This window comes from Pempheris klunzingeri, chromosome 4 (assembly GCF_042242105.1).
Source record: "Pempheris klunzingeri isolate RE-2024b chromosome 4, fPemKlu1.hap1, whole genome shotgun sequence".
Taxonomy (NCBI): Eukaryota; Metazoa; Chordata; class Actinopteri; order Acropomatiformes; family Pempheridae; genus Pempheris; species Pempheris klunzingeri.
In genome coordinates this window covers 19,260,160-19,274,547 of record NC_092015.1, presented here as the reverse complement: position 1 = coordinate 19,274,547, position 14,388 = coordinate 19,260,160, and positions in this window count along the sequence as shown.

Below are 14,388 nucleotides of genomic sequence, written 5' to 3'. Positions count from 1 at the left end.
GCGAGTGAGTGTGCCTGCGAGCATGGTGTGAGGAATTTCACTGTCAAAACTAACAGCCTACTGTGTAGACATGACTGATGCTTCCACTGAAATGAGAAAAAAGACTTCCACTTCATCATACACTAAGAGTAAAAGCTTTCAGAAAACAGTGTGGTTCTATCAGCGCCCAGCATCAGCAAATGTCTCCTCTCTCTGTTGGCTACATATAGTATTTTGCCTCTGAAGTTGATTCGTTTGACGTTTGCACAATGGAGGTTGACTGCCGATAAATCTCCTGACTGTTGATGCATTAAATCTAAAGTTACTGTTTTGATGCATTGAATCCTCCAGTCACTTTAAAAACTCATTAAAACATATTTGCATCCTTGTTGTCAGAAATACAGACAGGTGCCTGGGGAGCTGTTTTGAATGTTTCCACATGAAACACACCATTGTAGTTCTTGTCTTCATATCAGCCTCCATTGATAATGATTGGAGTTTACAGATTTAAGTCATTCATAAAGCAACAGAAGCTCTATCTAACATCTGTCGGTTTCAATTAAGTAGAAAAGAAAAAGTTTTGTGAGCACTGCACAACTCACACGGTCCTATATTCAAATGTGTTTTAAAAATATACCATTTCCATTACGTGAAGTTCTTCTCAGCGTCTCTTGAGTGTAGTGTACAAAGTGGGGTGATCACACTCCATCTGGACCAGTGATGGTTGAAGGAGTGTTGGGAAGATGGTATTCCCAAGGGGTGTGCATCTCTCCCTCATGTGCCGATAAGATATGTATCTAGGTACATGGGCTACGATGTAATTCAGGGACAATATCTTATAATATAAGATATATAATGATACGATACAATGCGATACGATGCAATTCGATTCTGATGCAATCTGAACTTATTTGTATGGAAAAATCAGAATAACAATAACTTCAATAGTGCTGAACACTCTTTCTGATGCCACACTGGTGGCTGTATACAGAGGTATTTTTTTTGCAGTAGATGACAGCAGTGGTTTCCACCTGTGTCCGGCACAGTCCACCTGTGCTTTCCACCATTGTTGTTATTCAGGTGCAAAAGAATCTGCTCTCTGTACCTCCTGATCTCCTCTCTAGCCATGTCCCTTGTAGCTGTGTAGTGATGTGGTGCGCTGTGATAGTCACATAAGAATCCGTGGAAAATTGGCAAGGTTCCCTTGAAAAGGAATATTCTGGTAGTCTTTAACCAGGATCTTGTTCTCATAAAAACGTTCTGACTTTGGTTTGGTAACTTTTTGTCATCTGACAACTGAGTATGAACTCTGCAACTGTGATAAGCAGTCATGACTGTAGTGTGTTTGTCTGAATTTATATGCTCTTAGCAACTAGATTGTCAGTAGAAGTGACAACTCCACAGCATTAAAATCAAAGCTAATGGGCCTACATATCAAACAGTGTTTGTTAAATTTAATATTTGCAACTCTAATCACACTTTACCACAGTTGCTGGCATTTTCCATCACCTGCAGTACTGATGGGAGCACAGTTACAGTGTAGGCCTACTGGTATTTATTGATACAGACTTCACTTTTAGCAGAGACCAGTGACTGGACTTCAGCAGCACAGTTACTTTTGGTGGCATGGTGCAAACCACAGGCTATGTGCAACGGTCATGGCATATGCTCATATCTATTTACTACGTTATTAGCCAAGCAATTAACCCTGAGTTACTGCATATAGGAGAATTACTAGGCTAGAATAGAATGTAATAGAATGTATTAACTGAGCCCCACAGCAATTGCTCATGTTTTCACTGCATATATTTTCTAAACTAGCTAGTGAGCAATAATGTTCTTGCAAATGGCTCATGGCATCTGATCAGTACAGATATCTTGAGCTTTAAGGCAAAGGTAATGTCGAGAGGCAGCTGATGACCAGTGACCCGTGACTTTAAGCGTGGATACAGGGGTTGATGGTTGCTGCAGCTGTAGCCGCTCCAGTACATAATGAGTGAGCAGTGTAAAGTCTCTACGCCTGCAGGACTGGCAGATAATACAGAGGGGGAGGAAACAAATATCGAGTCACTGCTTTGTCGTCCTTCGCGGCTCAGGCTGGCATGAGGATGTCATTTCAGATAACAAATAGCGACCAGAATAACATAATGTTTCTTGTCAGACTCTGAGTGCTTGAGGAGGACGGTGAAGTGGTGTGAACATGAACGTTTATGCTGGAAGGTGATCATGTGATGGGATGCTTAGCTTTTAGTAAACCAACCGCCTTTAACATACAAATAAAAGCAGCTGTTGTGAACCAGAGTCTGAGCAAGAGAAAGATAATCGCTTCACACTCTCTCTGTGTGATGGAGCATTTTTTTTTTCACATTTTATCTTTATATTTGAACAGTGTCCTAGATACCTTACCCCACGGCAGTACTGCTGCTCCACTGACCTTGTGATTGTGAATCAACCCCAGAAATCAGGTGCTATTTATACCTGGTTTTCTCGCTCTCTAATGAGACCTCACCTTCACAGCTGCAAATCCCTCTTCAAAAGATGATTTAGGTAATGCTATTTTTCACGGGACTGTACGCTGTACTTTATGATGCACTATAGTTTTTCACCTAAGATTTCTAACTCTTTTTTATCTTAACTGTGTTAGAAATGATAATGAGGCGTTCAGCAGCTATTTATCATGTGTACAGTAAAATCTATTTACAGCAAGCATGTATTTTAAAGAGATAAGTGCATGACCCAAGTAACTCTGAATATAGTACAACAAACAATGCTCCAGCTGAGGGTCCTCACAGGTTTAAAAACCTGTACCTGACCTAAAAAAGGATCCATCAATATTTTATCCCAACCTGAGATGAGCATTTTTCAGTCAGTTGGACTGAGACAGTTGAGATATAAACAGGAATAAACAGTCAGCAAAAGTCTCGACCCAGGGCCCACCATGGAACACATCTCAGCCTTAGCCTGTCTATTTAAAGATGGCAAAGACCTTCAAAGGTGGTTAATCTGAACTGATTTTGTTTGTTCTGATGGACTCAGATTTATGATAAATCCCCACAGAGAGCTTCTATCAAAGCCACATACTGTAATGCTGGTGTTGTTACTTATTTCAGGGCATTTCGGGTCTACTCACATCTTAAATGTAGATTTATACAGACCCGAGGCCTGTGGCAATAACCCAGAGAATCTTGCAGTCAGCACAAAATATGCAGTCAGAGAATGTTATGGCATAGCGCGACAAAGGTCAGAGGAGAACGGTTGGATTTCTTCAGGCCAGCAGATAGAAAAGCACTCACATAACAGCTCAGTGTGACATTTCTGACTGCACAACCATTTGAGCCTGAAAGCAGATGGGTTAAAGCTGCAGGTAAGCTCCTACGTCTGTGTGCTGACAAGAAGACAGTGAAGAAGCTGTGGGCAGTTGATCCCAAAGCCATGTAAGGTGAAGGTTGGAGAAGATTTTTTATGTCAAACTGATTCTTCTGGGACTCGTGGTTTTGGAGTATTAATTAGTATAACATTGGGGCATATTGTTATACATCAGGTACCTTGATACCAAAATACTGTAGCATCATTTGAATTCCACACATTGCCTCAGTGCAGGTGAATCTCTTCATGGCTTTGTGGATTCTGATGGCAGTATTATACACCATGCCATCACCTCAGGTTTAGCCCGGTGACCTGAGCAGATCACAACCCAACAGAGCATCATGGGCTCAATGAAGGAACTGCATGAGTCATTGCGGACAAAAATCCCTAAGAAGTACATCCAACACACTCCTGAATACATTGTTAGAATATGGCATGCATACAAAACTATAATCTTGCAAATTCATCGTTTTGTGGGGAAATTATAATGTTATAGAATGTATAAGCATATATTTGAAAGAGTACTGCATTTTGTCAGACATTAATCTGAAGGTCAGGATATGTTTCACAATATAATCTCCAGATAATGTCCCATTTTTCCTCCATCACTGGTCAGAAAATTATATATACACTGTCACAATAATGCTCAGAAGGTCAGAACTGTTTTATCTGTCTAGATAAATAGATACTACAGATAGATACAAGTCAATCGGCTTTGAACCATAAACCATCTTTCTGCGTCATTTCTATGCAAATTAAAATCCTCCCTTTGTTGTGGATTTAGTAGTAGATTAGTAGAAAGACTACATTAACAGTTGCAATTGTAATGTAATAGTTATTACATTGACAGTGAACAACTACCTGGGTGTAATAGTGGACCTTGATGGGCAAGAGGAAACTACAGGTACATGTACAGGTACAGGCCAGTACTATCTGACCAAGATACCAGAGAGCTGTTGTAGAAAGTCCTCATGGATGTCACAGGTTTTGAGTAAATGACATTTTCTTTCTTTTCTTTTTTTATAGTTGCTGTTTTTTATATTTTATGTAATTATATACTGCATGTCTCTCTCTGTATTTTAATGGCTACTTCCAGAGAAGTTTTTTACGGGACAATTCAGTGAAGAAATGTGTTTTCCTGCACACGGCACTGACTTAAGCAGACGACGAGTCCCTCAAGAGAAGTAGTGTAATGAGTGCACAAGCAGATCACTGAGCAGCCTCTCTCACAATCCATCATTGTTGAATGATGAAATATGATGCAACACTCTGAAAGATTTAATCCTTATTTACTTTGTGAGTATTACAATCCCCCCTAAAGTAAGACTTTTCACTTTTGTTGATGGCTTGAGCTCAAGGCAGATCAGGTATGTGAGGGAACATACAGCGAGGTGGTAGGTGGAAGCCTAAAGCACGATACGCCACCAGGGGTGCAGCAGTTTTTAGTGTCGCTGCTCTGCTCCACACACAGCTTTATTAAAGATCAAAAGCTAACTCCTCATTATGTGGCACGCTACGATTGGTTATCCTTCTGTGGACCAATTACAAGTATAATTAAGGCTGCAAGCAGCGTTGGAGGGCCCTCGCACCTTTGCGCACGTCGGGTTGGGCGGCGGCTACATCCTGTTGCCGGACGCCAACCCTTCCATGCCAAGCTCAGAATTTTCATGTATTTCGGACAGTGCATCAAGGGGTTACTTGTCACTTCCTGTGTCCCTTATGTGGCGCTAGAGAACAGCCACTAATCACGTCCTATATTTCAGCATATGAAGTGTTGACTACACCGTGAAAATTTCATGCAAATCAAATGATGATTGGCACAAAAGTCTTATTTCCTGTTGTCACTAGGTTCAATGACTGTGGTCACTAACCGGCATGTAGATGTCTTCAGGCCGGGAGTCTTATTAATCATGACAAGTTTGGAACAGATTGGATTATGTACACTGAAGATACAACAATTTCCTGTTTCACGGCGATGCCACGGTGACAATGTTTGGCGAAACCTCAAGAGCTTCATAAGTGAGCATCATCCATATCCTGGGAATGTTTAGACTGAATGAAACTGGAACCTTCTTGCTGTGAGGCAACCGTGCTAACCACAGCACCACCATGCTGCCCCCAAGAAAAAACAGTGAAAAAGAGAAAACGAGTGGAGGAACATTGATCAAGAGTTACTCCTACAGGACACAAGGGGGCGCTGTGTCCTCAAAAATGCAAAACACCTGAACCCAAACTTCTACCTGCACTGTGGAATAAACTCCCTGAAAATAATTGATTACATTTTGTTTATGATGAACACATCTATAGACTTATTGCTAAACTTTCCTGGCTAGTTGTGTCACTACGCTGTGACATTTAGGAGCCTACAACAAGTATTGTTTGTATAGACGGTTTTAACTTGACAACATTAACAAGCGATAACGACCAAAAAGTGACAATAGAAAAAACTGTCAATGGCAATGTGAGAAAATGATGGCAACTAGTCTGGCCCTAATTCAGGTTCAGTGTTTGGTTTTTCCACACACACGCTGTGTTGGCTCACAGAAAGAGCAGGTCATCTTCACTTTGGTCAAGGCTTTCTATGGCAGGTTCATCAACTGGGGGAGCTGACTTAAATGAGGAAGCAGCTGATGTGCCAAAAAGCTGCAAAACATTATCAGGCAGCTTGTGCTCATAGCAAGCCTCAGCAGACAACTTCAGACCAAATCTGACATACAGGATGGAGTTGAGGGTCTGAAGTTTGCTTTTTACCACACTCATCTGGCTGAATAATCTCTCGACTTCAGCATTCGAGTGTGGCAAGGACAACGCAGACACAGCAGCCATGGCAAGTTCCTGAAACTTGATATCAGCTGCATCCCTGAACTTCCAAATCTCACCCCAGAAGCCCACGCCATTGCTGGACAATCTTGTCTATCTCTGCAGGAGAGTAGCCAAGGAGTGTGGCTAATTTTTCTATTTCTCCCAGGCTCTTATTGTGCTTTAGAGTTTCCTCTACATTGAAGACTGACATGTACTGCAATGCTTCAATGTTGTCCGACAGTCTCACCCTCAACTCATTAGTGACGGAGATGGTGAAGGCTACACACCGCTTTCTGACATTGTTCTTCTCCTCAGGTGCAAGGTGGAGCTCAGCTGCCTTTGACTCAAGAAGGTAACCAAGGTACGGTTTGGGACTGATGTATCCATCAATTGGCTCTTTGAGTACATCAGTATTTGCCAGTGGATTCAGCACCCTGCTACTCACAGACTTTATCAGGCTAACCAAGCTGTCAAGAAGTTTAAGAGGATCTACCTGCTCTCCCTCAAAAGCCTTGATGGCCAACTGTACCTCATCCAGCACTGACTTCAAAAAAGTCAGACACAAGATGTTTTGAGGATCAGTGTACATGGAATAAGGGGCAGCATGGTGATGCTGTGGTTAGCACTGTTGCCTCACAGCAAGAAGGTAGCGTGGGTTCTCTCTGGCTTCCTCCCACAATCCAAAAGACATGCAAGCTAGGTTAATTGGTAACTCTAAATTGGCCGTAGGTGTGAGTGTTTGTCTGTCTCTGTATGAGGCCCTGTGATTGGCTGGCGACCACTTCAGGGTGTACCCCGCCTCTCGCCCGAAGTCAGCTGGGATTGGCTCCAGCTCCCCTGCGACCCTGACGGATAAGCGGTATAGATAATGGATGGATGGATGTACATGGAGTATAAAACCTCAGCCATGTAGCAGTGTTCACTGGACTTGGTGAATGTGAAATGCAGTTTGAAGCACCTCCCACTGGTCCAATGGAGTGCCAACGTGTGGCACACATCTTGGTTATTTGCAAGGGTTTCTCCCCACAGTTGATACTCTCATATACGGATTTGTAGGCCTCCCTGCGCTTTGGAGACACTGAAAACCAGTTCTAAGTCTCCCGTACCAAGTACTCCACACTACGGGGGATGGTGTCATTGGAAGCATGACTTACAGCAAGCTCCAGAGAGTGACACACACGAATGTCATGACGGAGGCATTGTCAGTCCCTATCCCCAGGAGTTTGTCTTTTTTAAGACAACACCTCTCCAGGAAAGCCACAACAGCTCGGGCTATAGATCTGGCATCTCCTCCCTCCAACTCAACAAGCCCCAGAAATGTTGAGACAATTGTGTGTTTGGTGTCACAAAAGTACCTCATCATAACCCCCAGGTACTTAGAAACACTTCCATCTGTGGACTCATCGAGGCGGAGGCTGACACGCTGGTCACCCACATCTGCGACCAACTTTTTTAGAAAGTATGGTGCTAGAACACCATTAAACATTTCCGTGCACTTTGTCCTGTGCATTTTGAAGTGAGTAGCAGCAGTGGAGTCTGAGAAAGCAGCTTCACACGCTTCTCCAGCATGACCACATGGGCGGCTGTGGCTCAGTGGTAGAGTGGGTCGTCCCTCAAACAGAAGGTTGGGGAGCCCAGCTCCTATGGGTCAACATGGCAGTGTGGAACAGTGTTCATCAATAGCTAATGCCATGGTGGCTTCAGTCAGTTATTTACTCATTAATGGCAGCTTGCTTTGGGTGGAACTGTTTAAGGCTTTGTCTTTTCAGTATGTTTTTGAGTTGTCATGTGTTTTTTCTATATCATATAGGTTTGGCGTAGAAATCAGCCTTACAATACAGGCAGCATGCCCGTGTATCAACCTGCCTTTGAATTCAGGGTTTGATTCTCACTCCTTTCTCTATTTTTGAGCATACACTTTAGACTGAGACATGATGAGCCAGCTAGCTAGATTAGCTTATGTCATAGAGAGGCACACACAGTGGACGAGGTGAGTAAGTGACTGAGGCTGTGTGGCTCAAATGCAATGATTTATTTTAGTGTGACAGCGAAGAAACATTCACATTTCCATCCCTCTCTGTGAGCCAGGGCGGGATCAGCGGCGGCTCTGCGTGTGCGCGATTCGTGAGCAGCGTGCACGCAGAGTGGAGTGGCTCTCCAGCTGCACGAGGCTCCTGTGAGAGCTTTGGGAGGGGGAGGGGCTAACGGAAGCACCCGCTGCTTGTTGAGGACAGTGACTGCTGAGTGATACGTGCTTTCACGTCAGAGTCTACAAAACACCAGAAAAGTATCCAATAACACCAGAAAAAGTCGGCAAGAGGATTTGGAAAGTCGCCAGATTTAGCGAGAAAGTCGCCAAGTTAGCAACATAGGAAATGAAGTCAGGACATCAGCATCAGCAGATGACGTCAGAACCTGAGCGGATTTTTGGCGAGTTTTCTGCGACTAGTTTTTCTGCTTCAAAAAGATGTTTGGACAAGGAAAAGAAAACTGGAAAACGACAGGAGGAAAACATCATGAAGACGCAGAGTTGGCTTTGGTTAATGAGGCCAGTCTGAGGCTGAATGGCCGAACAAACACATGGTGGTCAGAAGCAAACAGGCCACATGCTAATGCTACATGCTAACACTAGCCAGCGTGTTAGCCACTGATTAGTCACAGGTGAAACCCATCAGTGATTATTGACCCTGTAGTCCAGTCATTAGCAGCAAACTCACTGCAGACACACTTACTAATTAAACACTAATATAACTTTAACGTTACACTAAGTCTGAGCTTTAACTCTCCTGCTGCTGCAGAGTGTGTGTGCTCACCAGTCTCCTTTCTCCCTCTGAAGCAGCAGCAGCTGATTAACAGGAAACAGCTGCGAAGATCGATGAGGAACTTCTGGAGGTTCTAGTGCAAACACAGAGAACATTAGAACAATCAGTGTAAAACTGTTGTGCCCTTATTAGCATATATACCTATATATTAGTGTTACAACCCTGGCTCACAGGTTGCAACAAGTGAGAGAGTTCACACACCGAAGTTCCAACAAAGATATTTATTTCTACCAAATAGTTTAACAGAAATATGCCCATTCAAACAGCAAAGGGCTCTGGCCATGTGGCCAGCCAGCAACCCAGCTCAGACAAAGAGAGAGGGCGAGAGCAAGAGAGGGAGAGAGAGCACAGACGGCCTTTTATATGCCTGGACGACACCTACAGGTGTGGCCAGGCAAGTTGACACCCACTTCTCCAGAGTCCAGCTGGAGAACAGGGAAGGAGACATCACAAGGCCTAAAACAGCAGTAAAATATAGCAGCTGTCTCACATGTTAGCTAGCATTAGCTAATTAGCTAACAACTGACCACTGATTTGTTTGTGTTTGTTCGGCCATTCAGCCTCAGACTGACCTCATTAACCAAAGCCAACTCCGCGTCTTCATGATGTTTTCCTCCCCTCGCCCTCCAAAGACTTTATGAAGCAGAAGCAAAGCTTCCGATCCTTTGTAGCTGAAGGAGAAGAGCCGACTGGCATCGGGAGTGCCGCATCTTCAGATTTTATTGTAATGGGCTCACCATGCGGCCAATCACATGTGAGAACAGAGTAGGATCATACCATTATGTGAAAGTAGGAAGGGAGACGCTCTGAAGACAACTCATGAGGTGGTACAGTCCAGGTACAGAGCCACAGAGCCGGATTTAAATTCAAGCGGGTCGGGAAAGCGTGAACACTTGACTTTTAGTTCAAGAAATGAGCGAAAGCTGTAAAAGCATCTGGCCTTTATTTTTGTAACAAAATTGTTCTCATTGCTCCAGGAATCATACCAGGCGTGTCATAAACACTGATATATTGTATGTTGATGGATATAAGAATAAATGCACAATGTACAGTGGGGCAAAAAAGTATTTAGTCAGCCACCAATTGTGCAAGTTCTCCCACTTAAAAAGATGAGAGAGGCCTGTAATTTTCATCATAGGTACACTTCAACTATGAGAGACAGAATGGGGGGAAAGAATCCAGGAAATCACATTGTAGGATTTTTAATGAATTAATTGGTAAATTCCTCGGTAAAATAAATATTTGGTCGCCTTCACAGACCTGTAACTTCTTCTTTAAGAGGCTCCTCTGTCCTCCATTCGTTACCTGTATTAATGGCACCTGCTTGAACTCGTTATCAATATAAAAGACACCTGTCCACAACCTCAAACAGTCACACTCCAAACTCCACTATGGCCAAGACCAAAGAGCTGTCAAAGGACACCAGAAACAAAACTGTAGACCTGCACCAGGCTGGGAAGAATCTGAATCTGCAATAGGTAAGCAGCTTGGTGTGAAGAAATCAACTGTGGGAGCAATTATTAGAAAATGGAAGACATACAAGACCACTGATAATCTCCCTCGATCTGGGGCTCCACGCAAGATCTCAACTCGTGGGGTCAAAATGATCACAAGAACGGTGAGCAAAAATCCCACAACCACACGGGGGGACCTAGTGAATGACCTGCAGAGAGCTGGGACCAAAGTAACAAAGGCTACCATCAGTAACACACTACGCCACCAGGGACTCAAATCCTGCAGTGCCAGACGTGTCCCCCTGCTTAAGCCAGTACATGTCCAGGCCCGTCTGAAGTTTGCTAGAGAGCATTTGGATGATCTAGAAGAGGATTGGGAGAATGTCATATGGTCAGATGAAACCAAAATAGAACTTTTTGGTAAAAACTCAACTTGTTGTGTTTGGAGGAGAAAGAATGCTGAGTTGCATCCAAAGAACACCATACCTACTGTGAAGCATGGGGGTGGAAACATCATGCTTTGGGGCTGTTTTTCTGCAAAGGGACCAGGATGACTGATCCGTGCAAAGGAAAGAATGAATGGGGCCATGTATCGTGAGATTTTGAGTGAAAAGCTCCTTCCATCAGCAAGGGCATTGAAGATGAAACATGGCTGGGTCTTTCAGCATGACAATGATCCCAAACACACCGCCCGGGCAACGAAGGAGTGGCTTCGTAAGAAGCATTTCAAGGTCCTGGAGTGGCCTAGCTAGTCTCCAGATCTCAACCCCATAGAAAATCTTTGGAGGGAGTTGAAAGTCCGTGTTGCCCAGCGACAGCCCCAAAACATCACTGCTCTAGAGGAGATCTGCATGGAGGAATGGGCCAAAATACCAGCAACAGTGTGTGAAAACCTTCTGAAGACTTACAGAAAACATTTGACCTCTGTCATTGCCAACAAAGGGTATATGACAAAGTATTGAGATGAACTTTTGTTATTGACCAAATACTTATTTTCCACCATAATTTGCAAATAAATTCTTTAAAAATCAGACAATGTGATTTTCTGGATTTTTTTTTCTCATTTTGTCTCTCATAGTTGAGGTATACCTATGATGAAAATTACAGGCCTCTCTCATCTTTTGAAGTGGGAGAAGATATTATTCTTCCACCACTCTGTGGCTGTAAACCAGTTCACTTGACCTACATTGTACCTTTGAGACTGCTTTTACCATAAATATAGTAACATTTACCATTCATTACTATCACCTTTCCTTGTACACATTTCTTACATTGGGTACGATAAATATCCAGAAAATGTGGAGTGGACATGTGGACCAGCATAAAGTCCTGCAGCCTGGTCAGATGGCAGCTGCACATGCACAGAGTCTCCTTGTCATCACGGGAGTACAGCGCTCCTGGATGCCTGATCCAGCAAGCCCTTTTTGTATTCATCATATGTGTACATTACTGGCTCATTGATCTTCATCAGGGCCACCCACACATCACCTCCTTTGCAGTGGGCATGGTAAGCAAAATAGTAGATCCCTGGTACGCTACAGATGAAAATGTGCAATTGTGGATTGTAGTCCTGGTTGCCGTTGTGCAGGAGTTTGTCAAAGATGAAAGGAGAGCCCATAGGAGGGAAGGGACCTGTGAGGTGTTGCCACGGTGACAGCGTTTGACAAACCCTCAAGAGCTTCATAACTTTGTATCATCCACGTCTTGGGAATGTTTGGACCAAATTTGATGTGGCTGTGGTTAACCTGCTGAGAGAGAGACGTCTGAGAACAAAACATGCACTTCCTCCCGCCACTAGGTGGCGCTATGACTATGGTTCTAAATTAGCATGTGCATGTCTTCAGAGCCGGACAGTCATCAAACAGTATAAATGTGGTGAAGATAGGACCTTGTAGAGTCACTACACTTTTAATGCTCGAAATTCGCCGTGCCGTCACATGAGTTTTCGTGTATGTTTAGGCCGTCAAACTTGCAATTTACACCTCACACCGCTTGGTGCTCGGGCCCTAATTAATTGCAGACACTGTATTTGAATCTACAGAATGCGATTTGTCTCTACAGCTGTATATTATTCATTTGTTCTTCTCAATGTATTCATCTCCTTGACCATCAACCTCAAAAGAGTTCTGCAACAGCAATTAAATGCCACGTTTTGACCTATCCGTGTTAACATTTGTACAGACTGCAGAAAATGCATTAGCAATAAGTCTGCAGCAGTAATCCATAGAAAAAATAGGTGCAGTGGTGTAGTATCCAGGTGGCTACCGTGCATATGTCAGTTTGCCCTATCTGACAAAAGAAACTCATGGGAAACAATTTTCTTGTCGGAAACATCCTGTGCTCCTCGAGTCCTTCACTGAGGACAAGGACGGACAAGCTGCCGGATCAATAGAGCAATCTGAGACAGATAGAAGAGAGATGGAGGTCAAAACAGACTAGAGAAGAAAAATAATGGCTTTGCGAGACAGATAAACATAGCGAGCACGTTCTTGTGAGGCCACAGAGAGAAGTGACTGATTTGGGGAGAGTTGTGTGAACACAGGGGGAAAGTCCTTCCGTTTCATGCTCTCTAAATTAACCCCCTGTCTCCTGCCAACTCTTCAGGCACCTCATTAGGAAACTCAGCTGGGATGGCACTGGCCTATTCCTGACCAGCTTCTGCTCACTGACACTGCATGTCACGCTATGGGATCCTCATAGGACAGTTAAAAGAAAAATCCTAATAAAAATGTGCATTAATGCTACAGCAGATGAACACCTCCTTCACAAAATCACACTATCTCAGTGACTCCAGGGTGCACTCCTGCAGCTGACAGAATAGGATGAAAGATTGAAGCTCAACTAATGTGAAAACAGAGAATATATGATGATATTGATTTTAAAGATATATCCAGTCATTGAATCAGCTGTAGGTAATGTTGCAATTGAGATTATGTAAAAATTTAACGGATAGATGCCGTGGCTATGCAGTTGGGTAGCTAAGTTAAAAGTGATGTACAAAAGGTTAAATAGAAAACTAAAAGTAAGAATAACTGATTAAATAACTTTTTTGAATAAATAAAAAAAGCTAAGAACTCAGTAGTTGTGGATAACGTTAAATGGTTGAAATATCTAAAAGTAACAGAAAAGCTCAATGGTAGGCCTAGCTAGCTAACAGTAATACATAAAGGCTTAGACAGCTAAAAGTAATGCAGAAAGGGTCGAAATAGTTTTAAAAGATAAAGCTAAAATGGATGTGGCTGAGGGGCTGAAACAGCAACAAGTTGTACTAGTTAGTCAGAAGTAACAGATAAATGGTTGAAATAGCTAAAAGCTTAATGGTTAAAGGATATAAATAAATGGTTTAAACGCTCAGCTTCTCCTAACCGACTTAACATTGGAAATTCAGTAACATCCAACTGAGAATCACTTCAGATGAACACATTTTGAACATGATGGGTGGTGTTGATGAAGGGGTATGTGAAATACGGTCAGGGCTGTGGGGGTACATCAGATAAAAAAAGGTTGGGGACCACCTTACAGTCTTATCAGATTTGAAATCCCCATTATTCCATCCCTTTCTCTATCTTTCCCTCTCTGGCGGCTGAGTGCGGTGGGAGGTGTGATAATAGCCTGCAGCCAGGAGGCGAATCATACACTCACACTCAAACACTTCCTAATGTATGAGGGCAACGGCACAGTCATAAAGTCCTCTCAGTGTGCAGGTGGGCTATCTATCCTCATTATAGCTCCACACACCAGTGAGGGAAGGGCACTGGTTTAAAAAAAAATTGAATTATTGTAATTCCCCTGGAGTAAATTTTATATCTAGTTTTTTAAAATAATTTTTAGTAACCTCATGAAATGTTCCTGGTGGATTGTTTGGCATTTGTTTCCCCTCTCTGATGCAAACACACATCATAGAGAGTAAGATTAGACAGCAGATAATGTTTTTCATTTTCTGCTAAGCAACAGAAATACTTAAT